The following is a 15,788-nucleotide window of genomic DNA, read 5'->3' on the forward strand; positions in this document are numbered from 1 at the left end:
TTATGCTTACGCCAGTTTAAATTCAGTGGGTATATAAAGTTCATATGTATGAATTTATTAGTGATGTTGGTGACATTTCTGGAAGTGTCCACTTTTTATTAAAAGTGCAAAATGAAGACAGAGATCCCCTATTGTCCTAGGCCATGAGCCCACCCTAAATGTGGAATGAGCTTCAAATAAAATAATTTTAACAGTTACAACTTGTAAACATACTCCCACTTTAAATATGAAAAACACGGCAGCGTCATTGTAATATTTTGTCATTCAGAACCTGGAGAAATAGATTTTGGTGAAATTGAAAATTTCAGACTTTGATAAATTAGTTTATTTTTGATTTTGCCTGCCAAAATGCAGAGAAAGTTCTCCAGCGGCAAGTTCATTCGCTAGCGAAGAATGTTGCTTGTCTTTTAGTAATCAAAATTGTCTTTTTAGTGAAAAATTCATCAAAAAAACACAATTCGCTCTTTAGTTAATGTGCCCCATAATTCCCCTCAGTATTTCATGATCATGAAATACGCATTTTTTGAATTTTTTGAATTTTGGATCTGGGTGGAGCTTTGTAAACAGTATTATATATTTGTATATGCAGCAGGAGCAATCACATATGTCTAATATTCACAATCTTATCATTCAGTAATAATCATAATCCAATTTTATATACGTAACTCCACAACATGTTCTGTTTCATTAAGACAAGTGTATAGATTGTTTTGTCTTTTAACTTTGTGTCCAGCACTGAGATAATATCCTCTGGGAAGGGACTGAAGCTGTGGGATAGCAGATATAGTACGGAGAGATGGTGCCTATAGTAACAGTGGGTAATAGTCTCTGGGAAGGGAGTGTGACTGTGGGATAGCAGGTATAGTAGGGAGAGATGGTGTCTATAGTAACAGTGGGATAATAGTCTCTGGGAAGGGAGTGTGACTGTGGGATAGCAGGTATAGAAGGAAGAGATGGTGTCTATAGTAGCAGTGAGGATAACAGCCTCTGAACGGGCTGTGGCTTTGAGAAATCAGGAATAACAGGCTGAAATGTCCAGAAAAAGGAGAAAGTCCAGATGGTTCTACACACATTGTACCTTGAATGTCTCGCAATATTTTCAAACCTTTGTGTATATTTTGAGTACTTGTTCCCTGTCTGTTCTGACCTACAACTACAAATAAATATAAGCAGTTAGTACATTTTATGGCAGTATGAAACTGAAAAGGGACATTTTTGAAACAGATATTGTAGAGAAGAGAAACTAAGCATGAAAAAGTCACAAATGCAGATAGGGTGGTCCTGCTGAGATCTTTAACAATGACAATTAATTAGAAATTCTCTGGTGCCTTATATATCAGTAGATATTCCCAGAGGTCACAATGGCACCATAAGGGCTTTGTCAGAATGTAGAAGCTCTCAGCTTTAGATGCATAATAATAATTTAACATTATGGGGCAGATTTATTAAGGGTCAAACTGAAAATTTTAATTTGAATTCAAATTTTCAAATTTTGTATAGTCTAAACTGCCAAATTCGACAAGTGAATTATCAATACTCTAATCGAATTTAAAAAAAATTTGAATTAGATTTCTGAGATAATTCTGCCCCTTTAAGAATTCAAATTTGACTATTCACCACCTAAAACTTGCCAAATTCATGTATAAGTCAATGGGAGAGCTCCAGTGACCAATTTAAAAATGTCTGTAGCCTTCCAGACACCGCAAGTTGCAGGCTGGGCCCCCTGCAACCTGCGATGAATTTCCGTGTTTCGCCGGCAAAAATTATTCGACACCCATTGACTTTAATACATTAGGACAAAATAGTCGCACGTATAAAAATTGTAACTCACGTCAAAATTGTTGCACGTCAAAATTATTTTGCCGCCTTTCACAAATTCACAAATTTTTCACCATTTCGCAAATTTTCCAGCAAAATCGAAACGGGACCGATTCGCCCATCACTAGTATAATTCTGTACACTGAGACTATATTAATAAATACTAATGCATTCAAAGATTAAAAATAATAGCTATTGTCTTCTTGAGCAGTAAAAATAATTCAGGCTACTTATTAAATAGTGCCACTTAGTGAGTTCCCCTCAGCCACTATTATTTGATATATTCTCAAAATCACTGTATATCCACAGAAATTATTATTTTTAATCAGTAAGGGGCCCATTCATTAAGTTCGAGTGAAGGAATAGAAGAAAAAATACTTCGAATTTCGAAGTGTTTTTTTGGCTACTTCGACCATCGAATGGGCTACTTCGACCTTCGACTACGACTTCGACTTCGAATCGAACGATTCGAACTAAAAATTGTTCGACTATTCGACCATTCGATAGTCGAAGTACTGTCTCTTTAAGAAAAAACTTCAACCCCCTAGTTCGCCACCTAAAAGCTACCGAAGTCAATGTTAGCCTATGGGGAAGGTCCCCATAGGCTTGGCTAACTTTTTTTGGTCGAAGGATAATCCTTCGATCGATGGATTAAAATCCTTCGAATCGTTCGATTTGAAGGATTTAATCGTTCGATCGAACGATTATTGCTTCGATCGAACGATCGAACTATTTGCGCAAAATCCTTCGACTTTGATATTCGAAGTCGAAGGATTTTAATTCCCCAGTCGAATATTGAGGGTTAATTAACCCTCGATATTCGACCCTTGATACATTTGCCCCTAAGTAATTGGATGAAATTAGGACTGAAGTCAAATCGGGTAGAGAGTGTAATTGACACCTGCCATAGAAAAGCTGGTGTTAAAGGAACAGTAACACAAAAAAATGTAAGTGTTTTAAAGTAATTAAAATATTATGTACTGTTGCCCTGAACTGGTAAAACTGATGTGTTTGTGTTAGAAACACTACTATAGTTCATATAAACAAGCTGCTGTGTAACAATGGTGGAAATTGAAGAAAGACTTTATGACAGAGGTTAAATAGCGGATAACAGATAACACCATAATGTTCTACAGAGATTATCTGCTGTGTAACCTGAGCCTTTTCTCTATTGAATGGCTGCCCCCATTGCTACACAGCAGCTTATTTATATAAACAATAGTAGTGTTTCTGAAGCAAAGACATCAGTTTTACCAGTGCAGGGCAACGCTGCATTATACAGGTATTTGTATTACTTTAAAGCAATCTAATTTTTTGATGTTACTGTTCCTTTAATCATACATGAAAACTTTCTTTCTTCTGCATGTTAGGCAAAAATACAAAAAAATTCACTACTTTATGGGGCCAATTTACTAACAATTTAGTTTTTTCCACAAATCTTCAAAAATGTGTGGTGTTCTCATTGTTTTAAAAAGCTCTAAAAATTCAAGATTTATTAAGCAGGTTATTTACTAAAATCCAAATTTATCGAATTATTTAAACAAAAAAAACAACCAAAACCAAACTTCCATATTTAATTTGACCTTTTTTACAAAGCTTAAATTAATCAGTTCAGGGAAAAACCCCAAAAAATTGTATTAAAAATTTGATTGTACAAATTTTCTGAGTTTTCCCCCCGAATCATACGATTTTTTGAGGGGTTTTGCCCGAAAACCCCACATTTTTCCAACGCAAACCATGATATCTACAAATTGAGATTGGCACCTCTGCTATTGACTTATACAGGACCTCAACAGGTATGAGATTGCGGATTTAGGCTTTTTGCAGTATCGGGCTATAATAAATGTAAAATAATTTGAGTTTTTATTTCCATGAAAAAATTCCAGTTTTCGGCCCAAATAAATCTGAAGTTTAGTAAATAACCCCCTAAGTGTAAAAACCACGAAAATAAACCACTAATGAAAAACTTTGCCAGGTAAAAGTTGTTGAGGTCCTATAGAAGATGGGAGCTGCTCTGATCCTATTGGACCATTTTAAGTCAATTTGGACTTTTCTAGGTTTTCAGTTTTTTTTTATGCTAGAAATTGTCTGAAAAACTCAATTTTGTTGAGGTTTTAATGGTATTCATATTTTAAGCGCATCGTTGAGCATTATTTTACATTTGTACTTTTTATTCAGATCTTTTAATAAATGTCATTCGTAGTTTTAGAGAAAGTGAGTTTAGTCATGGTTTCAAAACCTCAGAAACCACTAAAATCTGTCCTTTTATAAATAAGGCTCCACATGTCCATTTGTAAACCTGGCAGCCTGGTGAACACCAAGGGGGTTATTTATCAAAAAAAAAACTTATCTCAATATTTTCGGCTACAAACTCAGATCAAATGCGCTCGGGTTTTTCACGCTTATTTATAATTACATTTTCCCGAAAGTTTGCTTTGCGGGAAAAAAAAATCGGATTTTCACTTTTATACCTGATTTTCACGATTTTTCCATGATTTTCACTCGAAAACTTTGGGGTTTTGCCCGAAACCCAGCACACATAAAAAAATCATTGAGACTTCTCACATTGACTTATATGCAACCTCGACAGGTCTGAGATGCCGGATTTTAAGATTCAGACTTTTCCATCCTCAGGGTTTATTAAATTCCGAAAAATACGTGATTTTTTAATAGTCAGATTTTATAAAAAATAAAAAAGATTTTTGCATTCGGAGTTTAGTAAATAACCCACCAAAAGTTTGCAGATGTGGCCTCAAGTGAATATTTTGGTCTGTTTCAGTTTGAATGTGATGTATAATGGAACTGACCTTAGTGTCATCCAGTTTGCATGGGCTTTGGGGTATATAAATTGCTTTTGCACTCGAACCATTACCTGCTATCACATTTATTTAGCTCTAATAGATTGGCACTGCAGCAGCACTCTACTGTTCAGACTGCGGAATACAAGAGATTATTCACACTGCTATTTCAAATGTGTTTATTATGTTTAATCAAATTCCATACTGATTTGCAAGGAGGATTGAATAAAAAAAATGAAAAAAGCTCTATAAAACGTTTCTCACTCAACATTCCATTCTAGATAGAGTAATGAAAAGTGATGTTGAAAAATTGTGGCAGAAAATATGCAGATCCAGTGTTTCATCTGAGAACAAACAATTTCAGCCATTTGAATAGAAATGTAATGGACCAATGGGCCGGGTCACCCAATATTTTAAATGATATTTCACATCACCCTGGTTGCACATTGTGGTATAAAGCCCTATAATACACAAGAGCCATGAATATCCTGTAAATTATATCCTTATAAAAGGTGCTTAGTGATGTCATCGATTATAGTTGTATAGTGATGTCATTTCTGTCACATGACTCACTGAAACTTCAGCCTCCTGCCTATGGTCATAGAACTCCTTGGTAACTTATAAAACCCTTATATTGTACAATAGGGGGGACTTTGTTCACTATATTAAACATATATTAATCCCTGCAATTTCCTTGTTCTCTTTAATAAAAGGTTGTATCTGCAATGCACCGCATCAGGAGAGGGTAGCGGCTGATTTAAGGGGAAACGAATTAAGCTGACGTGTGGAGAAGTTGAATATGCTTTTTATATGAAAACTATTAGTATCTTTTTAAATTCCTGGAAAAAACACTTCCATGACTGACCATTTTCTCTGGGCTTTAGCGTTTAGCACCATTCTAAAATTAGAATTATTTGCTTCAGTAATTTGGAGCTTTCTGGATAACGGGTTTCCAATGTCGAATTCCATACTGTACTGTATGGAAGTTTATTATCTGATTTGCGCAATAAATTGATGAGACATTATAGACTGAGGACCAACGTTTAATGAACAAGAAGTAATACTCCTTCTTGGTAAGAGGACAATTCTCTCTCTCTCTCTCTCTCTCTCTCTCTCTCTCTCTCTCTCTCTCTCTCTCTCTCTCTCTCTCTCTCTCTCTATCTATCATCTATCATATAATCATATATCTATCTACCATCTATCATCTCTCTCTCTCTCTCTCTCTCTCTCTCTCTCTCTCTCTCTATCATCTATCTATCTATCTATCTATCTATCTATCTATCTATCTATCTATCTATCATCTATCTATCTATCTAATCTTCTCTGTCTCTGTCTCTCTCTCTTCTCTGTCTCTGTCTACCATCCATCCATCCGTCCATTTGTGTCTATCTTTCTATCTCTCTCTGTCTATTAATCCACAAATAGCTGTCACTTTCTTGATCCTTTTGAGTTGTTCCTACTCTATGTTTCAGTACCTCAGTCAGTTTTCCAGATCCACCTTGTTACTAGTAGGGCATGAAAAACTTCCATGTCAGCAGTTATCCTTCCTGAGTATCTCCCTGGACGAGTTCAGAAGTAAAGTCTTTTCTGATCTGTTCTATCTATTCATGCATATAGCCATGCATTGGTTCAGGGCTGACTGGAGACACCCTTCTGTAACTGTATGTGAAATCCTCAGCTGTTAACACTGAGTCTTGCTTCTCTCTGCCCCTATTCTGAACCATGAATAATTTACAGAGTCTGCAAACCTAAGTTGAGGCTACAGAACTCCCTTCGGCTTTCACTACTTCCCAGCCTGGAGCGGTGACCTTACAGCTAAAAGCAGTTGTTATTAAACCTGCCTCACTGCACTTAAACTGTAGGATTAAACAAACAAAAGTACATTGCATTGCTGGGAGTGCCAGTGGGTCCTGGTATAAGTGTATAAAGGGTTCTGACTTAGGCAAACAAGGCTGTTGGGTCCCTACCTTGTAGGGGATGTGGGAGAAGAGAGAAGTGGACCCCTTTAATGAAAATATAATTGTTAGACATTTGAATTTGTGGCAGAACTTACACTAAACACATTTGATACCCATGTCATTGAAATTATGGGCAATTGGCATGTGGGTTCCCTTTGTAACTGCTTTTTTTTTGGTTGTGTCAAACAAAGTTTAAAACACGTACAGGACTAGAATTCACATGGAGCCAATCAGACTATTTACAGAGCAAGGTCAGACTCCTTTTTTCATGCCACAATCAGCTACAGGTATGGGATCTGTTATTCAAAAACCCGTTATCCAGAGAGCTCCAAATTCTGGAAAGGCCATCTCCCATAGATTCTATTTTATCCAAATAATCCACATTTTTTAAAATGATTTCATAATAAAACAGTACCTTGTTCTTGATCCAAACTAAGATATAATTAATCCTCATTGGAAGCAAAACCAGCCTATTGGGGTTATTAAATGTTTATATGATTTTTTTAGTAGACTTAAGATATGAAGATCCAAGTTACGGAAAGCCCCAGGTCCTGAGCTTTCTGGATAACAGGTCCCATACCAGTGATATTCTGAGACAAAATTGTAAATGGTCTTAATTTTTTATGGGTTTCCATTATTTAGCTGTTCACTCTCCAGTTTGGTGTTTCAATAGCTATCTGGTTGCTAGAGTCTTATTTCCCATTGCAACCAGGCAGTGGTTTCAGTGAGAGACTGATAAAAGTATAAGTAGGAGGGGACTGCATAGGAATACAATTAGCAAATATTCGCCGGTGAAAAAATTTCCTGCAACAAAAAAAACAAATGTCGCTTGTGTAAAAAATTTCGAGCGTCAAAATAATTCTGACGCCCATTGACTTTAATGCATTTGGACAAAAAAGTTGCACATGTAAAAATTGTCGCTCGTGGCTGTTTGGGTATGTGACGTGTGTGTAAAGAGGAAGGCAAATCACTCAAAAACTATAAAGAATAAATGATGAAGACCAATTGCAACCTTTCTAGGAATAGGACATTCTATAACATTCTAAAATTTCATTTAAAGGGGAACTAAAGTCTAAAATAATAAATAAATAATGGTAGAAATGCTGTATTTTGTATACTAAACATAAACATGAACTTACTGCACCACAAGCCTAATAAAACAAATCATTTATGTTTTCAAAGTTGGCCGCAGGGGGTCTTTGTTAAACATGTTATACATCTTTGCAAGACCAAGACTACGCACATGCTCACTGTGGTCTGAACAGCACAAGTCAAATAATATCTGCCATAAAAGCTGAAACAGCAAGACTGATTAATAATCAGAATATACAGACTGCATTGGGTCTACGGATACAAATCTCGGCACTGTCGCAGGCTGCTTTACAGGGAAACAAATAAAGCTGCTCAAGTTCCGGGAAGTAAGGTGGGGCCTCCCTTTGAAAGTATGATTGTTTCCCTGCAGAGCAGTTACGGACCGTCTGCAGCAGTCAGAGCAAGTTAAACTAAGGGGGAATTTCACTGCATACAGTCAGGTTTATTATAAAAACGGTACACATTTTTAAATTGAAGTATATTGGCGATAGGTTTCTTTTTCATTAAAGAAAGTAAAAATTAGATTTTATTTTTTTGCCTTTACATCCCTTTAATAGTGACCCACCCTTTTAAAGGAGAAGGAAAGCCAAAAAAAAACTTAAGCTCTAAGCGTTGACAATGTATAGTAGATATATTTACCAGCAAGCATTCCCTCATTACTTTTTCACAAAATCTTTTTGCTTCAATCAATTTTTGTAAAAGTATAGACATGTATGAAAAAGATTACCTTTGTCTCTGTAAGAAATCCATAGAATTAGGGCACACGCATGCGCATTAGCTTCCATCCATGCCCTGCGCATGCGCATGAGTGTTTTCTCTTCCTTGTGCAGTGATGACGATGCGGTCACGTGACACAGACGCTCGTCATCGCTGACCTCTCTGCCCCCGCCTCATTAATCAGAGCTCCAATAGCCGATGCAGTTTCCCCTCTGCCAGGAAACTAGGGGAAGCTTTGAAGCTCCTGCGCTCGCTCCGGTTTTAATTTACAGTCTGTCAGTGAGCGAGCGCAGGAGCTGAGGAGGGGAGCTTTACAAAAGGCAGCAAAGGATCGGGTCTGTCTGACTGAGGTCTGTACATAAAGGCATAAAGCAAAAGACATGTTATTTTGACTTCAAACTACGTCCTGTATTTTTTTGTCTAACCCAGTGTACTCAATACATGTAAATTATGTTGTCACAATGTGGGTCACGAAGGAGGCGCATGCGCATTCACGACGGAGCGCAAGGCGGAACTGACGTGACAATTTGAAAATGTCGGCGGCAAACTCATATAAGGGGGAAAATTTACAAACGCTTGTGCACAAATTCAGCACTGATTTCAGTGTTTTTACTGCTGCGTTTCAGGAGGGGGCCTGATGGAGAACAAAGTTAAGGTAGTTTAGTTGTTTGGCTTTCCTTCTCCTTTAACGAGGGCCGCTTTTCATCAATTTTTTTAACCTAGCACCCTGGCTAGGTCCAGTTGAGCCCTAACACTCACAATAGAAAAGCCAGCTTTAACAAAAAAAGTAACAAAATGTGAGACTATACAATATGATCACCCAGCTGACTCTTTATAGCGTAACAATTAGAGCATGTCATTGCTGGGAGAATGTATTGATCCCTGTAGTAAAGACCTGGCGTCTCAGCCTTATTCTTGCAAAGCTCATATACAATTCATAGTACAAAACGAGCACTAGATCACACTGTTTTGTTATGTGGATGATCTGTCAGCCACTGCCAGTCTATAGCATTACACAAGTGTCACCGAGAGGAGCTCAGGTGATGCACAGGAGGCAGACCAATTAGTGAGGGTATTGATCTGTTGAATATCTAGATAGTAGTAAGCAGGAGCGGAGCCTTAAATACAGATGTCACCTACTGATTACAATGCTCAAGACTATAATATTGCAGGGACACACCTACTGACCTTTGAACCCTAGAGTACAGGATACACCAAACTTAAAGGGGTTGTTCACCTTCCAACACTTTTTTCAGTTCAGTTGGTTTCAGATAGTTCACTAGAAATAAACAATTTTTCCAATTACTTTCTATTTTCTATGTGTGACCTTTCTTCTAATATTGAAGTGTAAATCTAATTTTTCACCTTTCTAAAGTAGTTCTTTCACCGACTCTCTAAATTGTTCTAAATGATAGATTATCAAAGCTCCAGGCCCCCAATCAATCATTTTGGTACAGGTATGCATTGGTTCAGGGCTGACTGGAGACACCCTTCTGTAACTGTATGTGAAATCCTCAGCTGTTAACACTGAAAGAAAACCCTTTATCCAGAAAGCTTGAATTACAGAAAGACTTTAGACTCCATTTTATCTAAACAATCCAAATTAAAATTGGTTTACTTTTTCTCTGTAATCATTAACCAGTACCTTGTACTTGATCGATGATTGATTGATTGAACCAGTCTATCGGGGTTATTTAAAGGGATACTGTCATGGGAAAAAAACTTTTTTTCAAAATGAATCAATTAATAGTGCTGCTCCAGCAGAATTCTGCACTGAAATCCATTTCTCAAAAGAGCAAACAGATTTTTTAATATTCAATTTTGAAATCTGACGGGGCTAGACATACTGTCAATTTCCCAGCTGCCCCAAGTCATGTGACTTGTGCTCTGATAAACTTCAATCACTCTTTACAGCTGTACTGCAAGTTAGAGTGATATCACCCCCCTCCCTTCCCCCCCCAGCAGCCAAACAAAAGAACAATGGGAAGGTAACCAGATAGCAGCTCCCTAACACAAGATAACAACTGCCTGGTAGATCTAAGAACAACACTCAATAGTAAAAACCCATGTTCCACTGAGACATATTCAGTTACAGTACATTGAGAAGGAAAAACAGCAGCCTGCCAGAAAGCATTTCTCTCCTAAAGTGCAGGCACAGGTCACATGACTGGGGGCAGCTGGGAAACTGATAAAATGTCTAGCCCCATGTCAGATTTCAAAATTGAATATAAAAAAATCTCTTTGCTCTTTTGAGAAATGGATTTCAGTGCAGAATTCTGCTGGAGTAACACTATTAACTGATGCATTTTGAAAAAAAACATGTTTTCCGATGACAGGATCCCTTTAATGTTTACATGATTACAGGGTATATAGTAGACTTTAGGTATGAAGCTCCAAATTACAGAAATATCTGTTATGCGGAAAACTGCAGATCCAGAGCATTCAGTATAACAGGTCCCATACCTGTACCAAAATGATTGATTATCTATCATTTAGAACAATTTAGAGAGTCAGTGACACCCCTCCCCCCCCAGAGCTACTTTAGAAAAGTGAAAAAATTGATTTACACTTCAAGATTAGACGATGTATATATATATATATCTATATATATATATATATATATATATATATATATATATATATATATATATATATATATATATATATATATATATATATATATGTGGTCTATTATGTTCATTTCCATAACATCTCCAAAAAACGGTTGCATTTTCTATTACTAAGCAACAATATTCACTTTTTATAAAAGATTTATAATTAATTTTCTTTTTGGCATTTACTTGAAGCAACAGTCTTCAATGAATCTAAACCTTGTCTTTTCTTGCCTTCTTCCTTTATTGAAGTCAATGTTTAGGCTATATTTCCATTATGTTTCTTTGTGTAAAACACAAAAAGCACAACTAATTTATATAGAGAATTTTATGCTGAAAATTCTACTTATTATTACACTTTGCCAGCAAATAGTAACTGAGACCCCATATGGGTTTTTACCCTAAGAATAGAAAGAATATTATTATGAGAGAGTTGGAAGGAAGGTTTCTAGTGGTGGTATGTTACACCCTGGACACACAAAACTGTCAATTCTGCTTCATAAAGACAGCTTGTTATTTCAGGCAGGGCTTTTGTATCTGAAGCAGTCTATGTTGTATGTGTATTGCTGCACTTGTTATTGTGTATCTCTAAATACATAAAAGATGTAGCTGCTTGTGTTCTTTGTGAGTGTTTGCTTTGTAGCATTGTTATCAGAGAGAAGCTATCGTTCCTCCATTGCAAGAAGTACAACATTGAAGTATAACACAGTGACTATAGCAAGCCAGCACTGTAATTGTAACTGTAATTTCAACATATGTATTATGTAGTAGTATATTGTGAACTGGTGTGGGATCCTTTATCTAGAAACCCTTTATCCAGAAAGCTCAGAATTACTGGAAGACCATCTGCCATAGACTCCATTTTAAACAAGCTTGTAACCAAGATATAATGATCCTTATAAGATGCAAATCCTATTGGGTTTAATTAATGTTTTTTCCTTTTTAGAAGACAAAGTATGGTGAGCCAAATTACGGAAAAATCCCTTATATGGAAAGGCCAGGTCCCAACCAATCTGGATAACTGGTTCCATACCTGTAGCTGTTTATTGATTACTGCTTAGCTTATATATTCTTAGAGGAGGCCATAGACAGGCAAATTTGAGCTGCCGACTTGGCCCCTTCAGACCAAAACGCTGCTTATCTGCCCATGTACATGCTGTCCCTGACAGTCTGTCTGATATACATTTGGCTGAAAATTTCAAGCAGGTTTAAAATCCAGTCATTGACTGGTTAATGTGGTCCTCTCCCCAGGGTTGGACTGGGCTGGAGTCCTTGTGGGCCACAACGGCCCAGATCCACTGTAAGCGCCACCTCCCGACCTCCCTCCCGGGCATAATCGCGGGTGTAATCAGAAAAAAAGGTAGAAGCGGGGGACGTTGCGGGAGGGTTGCGGCTTGGGCGGGCATGAGGTGTCTGTGTCTTCTCCACTTTGGGGGGGTGTGTGACCCCAGTGGGCCCTGGGCCCCCAATCCGACCCTGCCTCTCCCAATGGGCCTGCATATTCATCCCATTGTTACTTGATTGTTTGCCCTAGGAGCAAAACAGTTAGATCTGCCCAATTTTGCCAACAATGTTGATGACCAAAATGGGTAAATATCTGCCCATTTGGCAACCAAATGCCCAGCTCTTAAAATAATAAAGGCACCAGCCTATATTCTGTAACCGCTGGGATGAGAAGACCGAAACAGTTCTGTCATAGGCTGGTTGGGAATTGCTCCTTGCAAGGTATATGCAACAGAATTTTAAGCATAAAATTTGTTGGCCTCACAGAGTGAGTTCCCAAAACTGGTCTCGGCAACTTTAAGCTTCAGACCATGGGTTTTCTCCCTCAACCATTAGTGATTGGATTATGCTTTATTTCTATAGCTCGGACGTATTCCATTTACATATGTTGATTAAAGTAGCAATTGATTAAAGCCAAGGAGTACCACCCCCTGCTTTATTTAGTTCATTGTATCAGCCTCCCATATGCTGACTTGTGTGGCTGCCTTCAATACGGATTCTTTGTAAATCAGCAGAAATAGTCAAACCTATGGCGCCGTTCTGTTCTATGCTCTGACTACTGAGACTGAGAAATAAATGGGCACAGTTTTCACCTTATAGTAATTATACAGGGAAACGTTAAAATACACCCACTCTTTATTATTATTATTATTAGCTGTAGTAGTAATAGGAGTAGCAGTAGTATTAATGTTTTTAGGTGCCGTGGTCAATTCAATGGCCAGATGTATAAAGTGCAGCACTTAAGCTTTTGACAAAGTCCCATCTCCCTCAGACAGTTGACTTTAGTTTGAGGCTACAGCTTGGATGTCCTTAGTTTAAAGGTGGGACTAATGTCTAAGTTCAAACATGGGTGATTTTTGGTTTCTTTATATGAATAAAGTATTTTGAATAAAGTATTTTGCCATACAGAAGCTTTTGGGCATTACAAATACCAACCTGGCAGCTTTCATTTCACTGGTACCGTACCTTTCTTAGTGGCACATTTAAGCAAGCAATAAAGCAGCCCTTCACAGTAGTGATTTGCGGGTCAAAAAAAAATCAACCCACACCCAACCCTAACCCACAAAATGTTGCCATTGTAGTATACACATCCAGCCCATACCCACCTCATCTTGCCCTGTATGTTCTGTATGTGCTTTTAGTTCCAAGACAGGGAATTTTCAGGAGCAGCGGAGTTATTTACTTCCCCAGTCTGACCCATACCCAAACCTAACCTGCAAATTTCAACCTGAACCTCCCCAACTGGTGGTCAACCCATGGGTCACCACAGGTTTTGGGGAAACCCACCTATCACTACTTCACTGAATAAATTTTTTTGGTGTATTAGCATAGTATGAATAAATACAAACTCATTAGTCAGAGGTTTGTTATAACTGTGTAAGACAAGTAAAAGCTACATTTTGATCGGTTTACTGTAGTTATATAACACAATGGACAAAATTATAGTAAATGTGTAATAAAGCACAGAGTGGGATGTTACCTATAACATATATTATGTAGGCTGCTTGCTAAAACATCTTGAGGGAAGTGATGAGTTACTGCACAGACAGAGGTTTGCATAATGTAAAGTAACAGAAATTTACATTTTGAGTTTAGGGTTTTTTCTGTAGCCAAACTACATAAGTAATGGTCAAGGGAGTACTTCAATTTTAACATATTTAATGGATTCTGAATAATAATTTAGGGCCCATTATGCAACTGTTAAATGAAATATGAATTTTGCTTTGTTGTGATGTTCTACATAACTCTCATCTACATGGAACTTCCCAGATGCACAACCCTGGCGATGACCATAGCCTCCTCTTCACCAGGGTCGTACATCCCACCTAAAAAATGTTGATCTCTCTGTGCAATGTATAGTAAATTATGACAAACGGATGGACATTTAAATCAATAGTAAATGTAAGACCTTCACTTTCCATCTTTGGTTTTCCAGATTTTAATTTACTCCCAGCAGACAGTATAGGTGGGACCTGCCAACACTTTTTGTTTTCATTGGATAATGGAGTTGACACCACAATAGAGATTATAGTGGTCCTGTACATTTTGTGAAACCCTGGTTTACTCAATGGGCCAGGTTAAATTCAGTGAGAAAAAGGTTTATTATGTGAAAACTCATGGCTGAGATTCAATCTAATATGAAATTCAATTCAGAAAAACGTATGTAACGGTTCATCATGTGAAAACTCTATTGAAGTCTACGGGGGGGGGGGAACTAGAACTGAATTAGGAGAAAAGTCTTTCCTCGAAAATTGAATCTTGTCCATGAGTTTTCACGTTATAAACCATAAGTTAAAGTTTTTGCATTGAATTGAACCTGGCCCAGTGTTATATGCACCTCCCCTCTTAAAGTGCTTTGTACATTGAGGGGTACACTTATTATTCCTGATACCCATACATTCTTTCTGTTGTTGTCATGACAGGTCCTGCAGGTTGAATGGGAATACAACACATGGCAACAAAAATGTTGATGCTCACTCTTTCACTTATCACACACTGATACTTTCATCTGCATCACAATCGCGTAATAAAAGACACAACACGTAATTTGGATCATAGAAGGCCACAGCTTTTATCTAAAGTCCAGCCCAATGGCAACTTGTCAGACCCTAAATCAACTCTCTGATTCCTGCCCCAGCCACGACCACCACTCGGGAGGGACACGCCAAAACATATTGGAGTTCCCAAACTGTGGGAAACCTTACCCATTATCAAATGTTCTCATGAGCCTCTGCCAATCCAGCAGTGGTGCTAACCCCAAATCCCTCATTCTTTCTGAGTTGTAACCTACCTTAGTGAGGGAGTAAGATTCTTTCAAGTTGGCTGCACAGTAAAATGAGCACAGCTGTGTGGCTTCTGGGGACTTTCCCTGCTCTCTCTTTGCAAGCCACCCCCGGAAACCTTGGCAACTCCCTTAACCAAAGTGCTAACTCCTTTGTTTCCATGCCTCTTTATGTTTACCCCTAAGGAAGACCTATAACATAGGTCCAGTCAGCATTGAAGAGTGTCTTCTCAATACCACTGGGCATTAGGGACAAGGATTGCCATGCCAGCAAGGTTTTATAATTTATACCCATCAACAAGTGATTTTAAAGAGTGGGCCTTGACATACCAGTGGTATGGGTATACTGGTATCTATATCTATACAGGGTTGGACTGGGCTGGTTTGACCCCGGGAAAAAAACCTGGTGGGTCCTGGCCCAGCCCCCCTCCAATGATCAGCTGCCCCCTGTTAAAAAGAGGAGATATGCATAGTATGCTACCTACATGTAGTGAAGCGCGCAACTGAG

General features: G+C 37.9%; 1 protein-coding gene across 3 annotated transcripts in view; it reads left to right on the forward strand.

Moving 5' to 3' along the window:
• Positions 1 to 15,788, forward strand: part of LOC108717159 (ephrin type-A receptor 3) — a 150,525-nt gene that overhangs the window by 28,494 nt on the left and 106,243 nt on the right. The window lies entirely within an intron of this gene.

Source organism: Xenopus laevis, chromosome 5L (assembly GCF_017654675.1).
Source record: "Xenopus laevis strain J_2021 chromosome 5L, Xenopus_laevis_v10.1, whole genome shotgun sequence".
NCBI classification, from domain to species: domain Eukaryota; kingdom Metazoa; phylum Chordata; class Amphibia; order Anura; family Pipidae; genus Xenopus; species Xenopus laevis.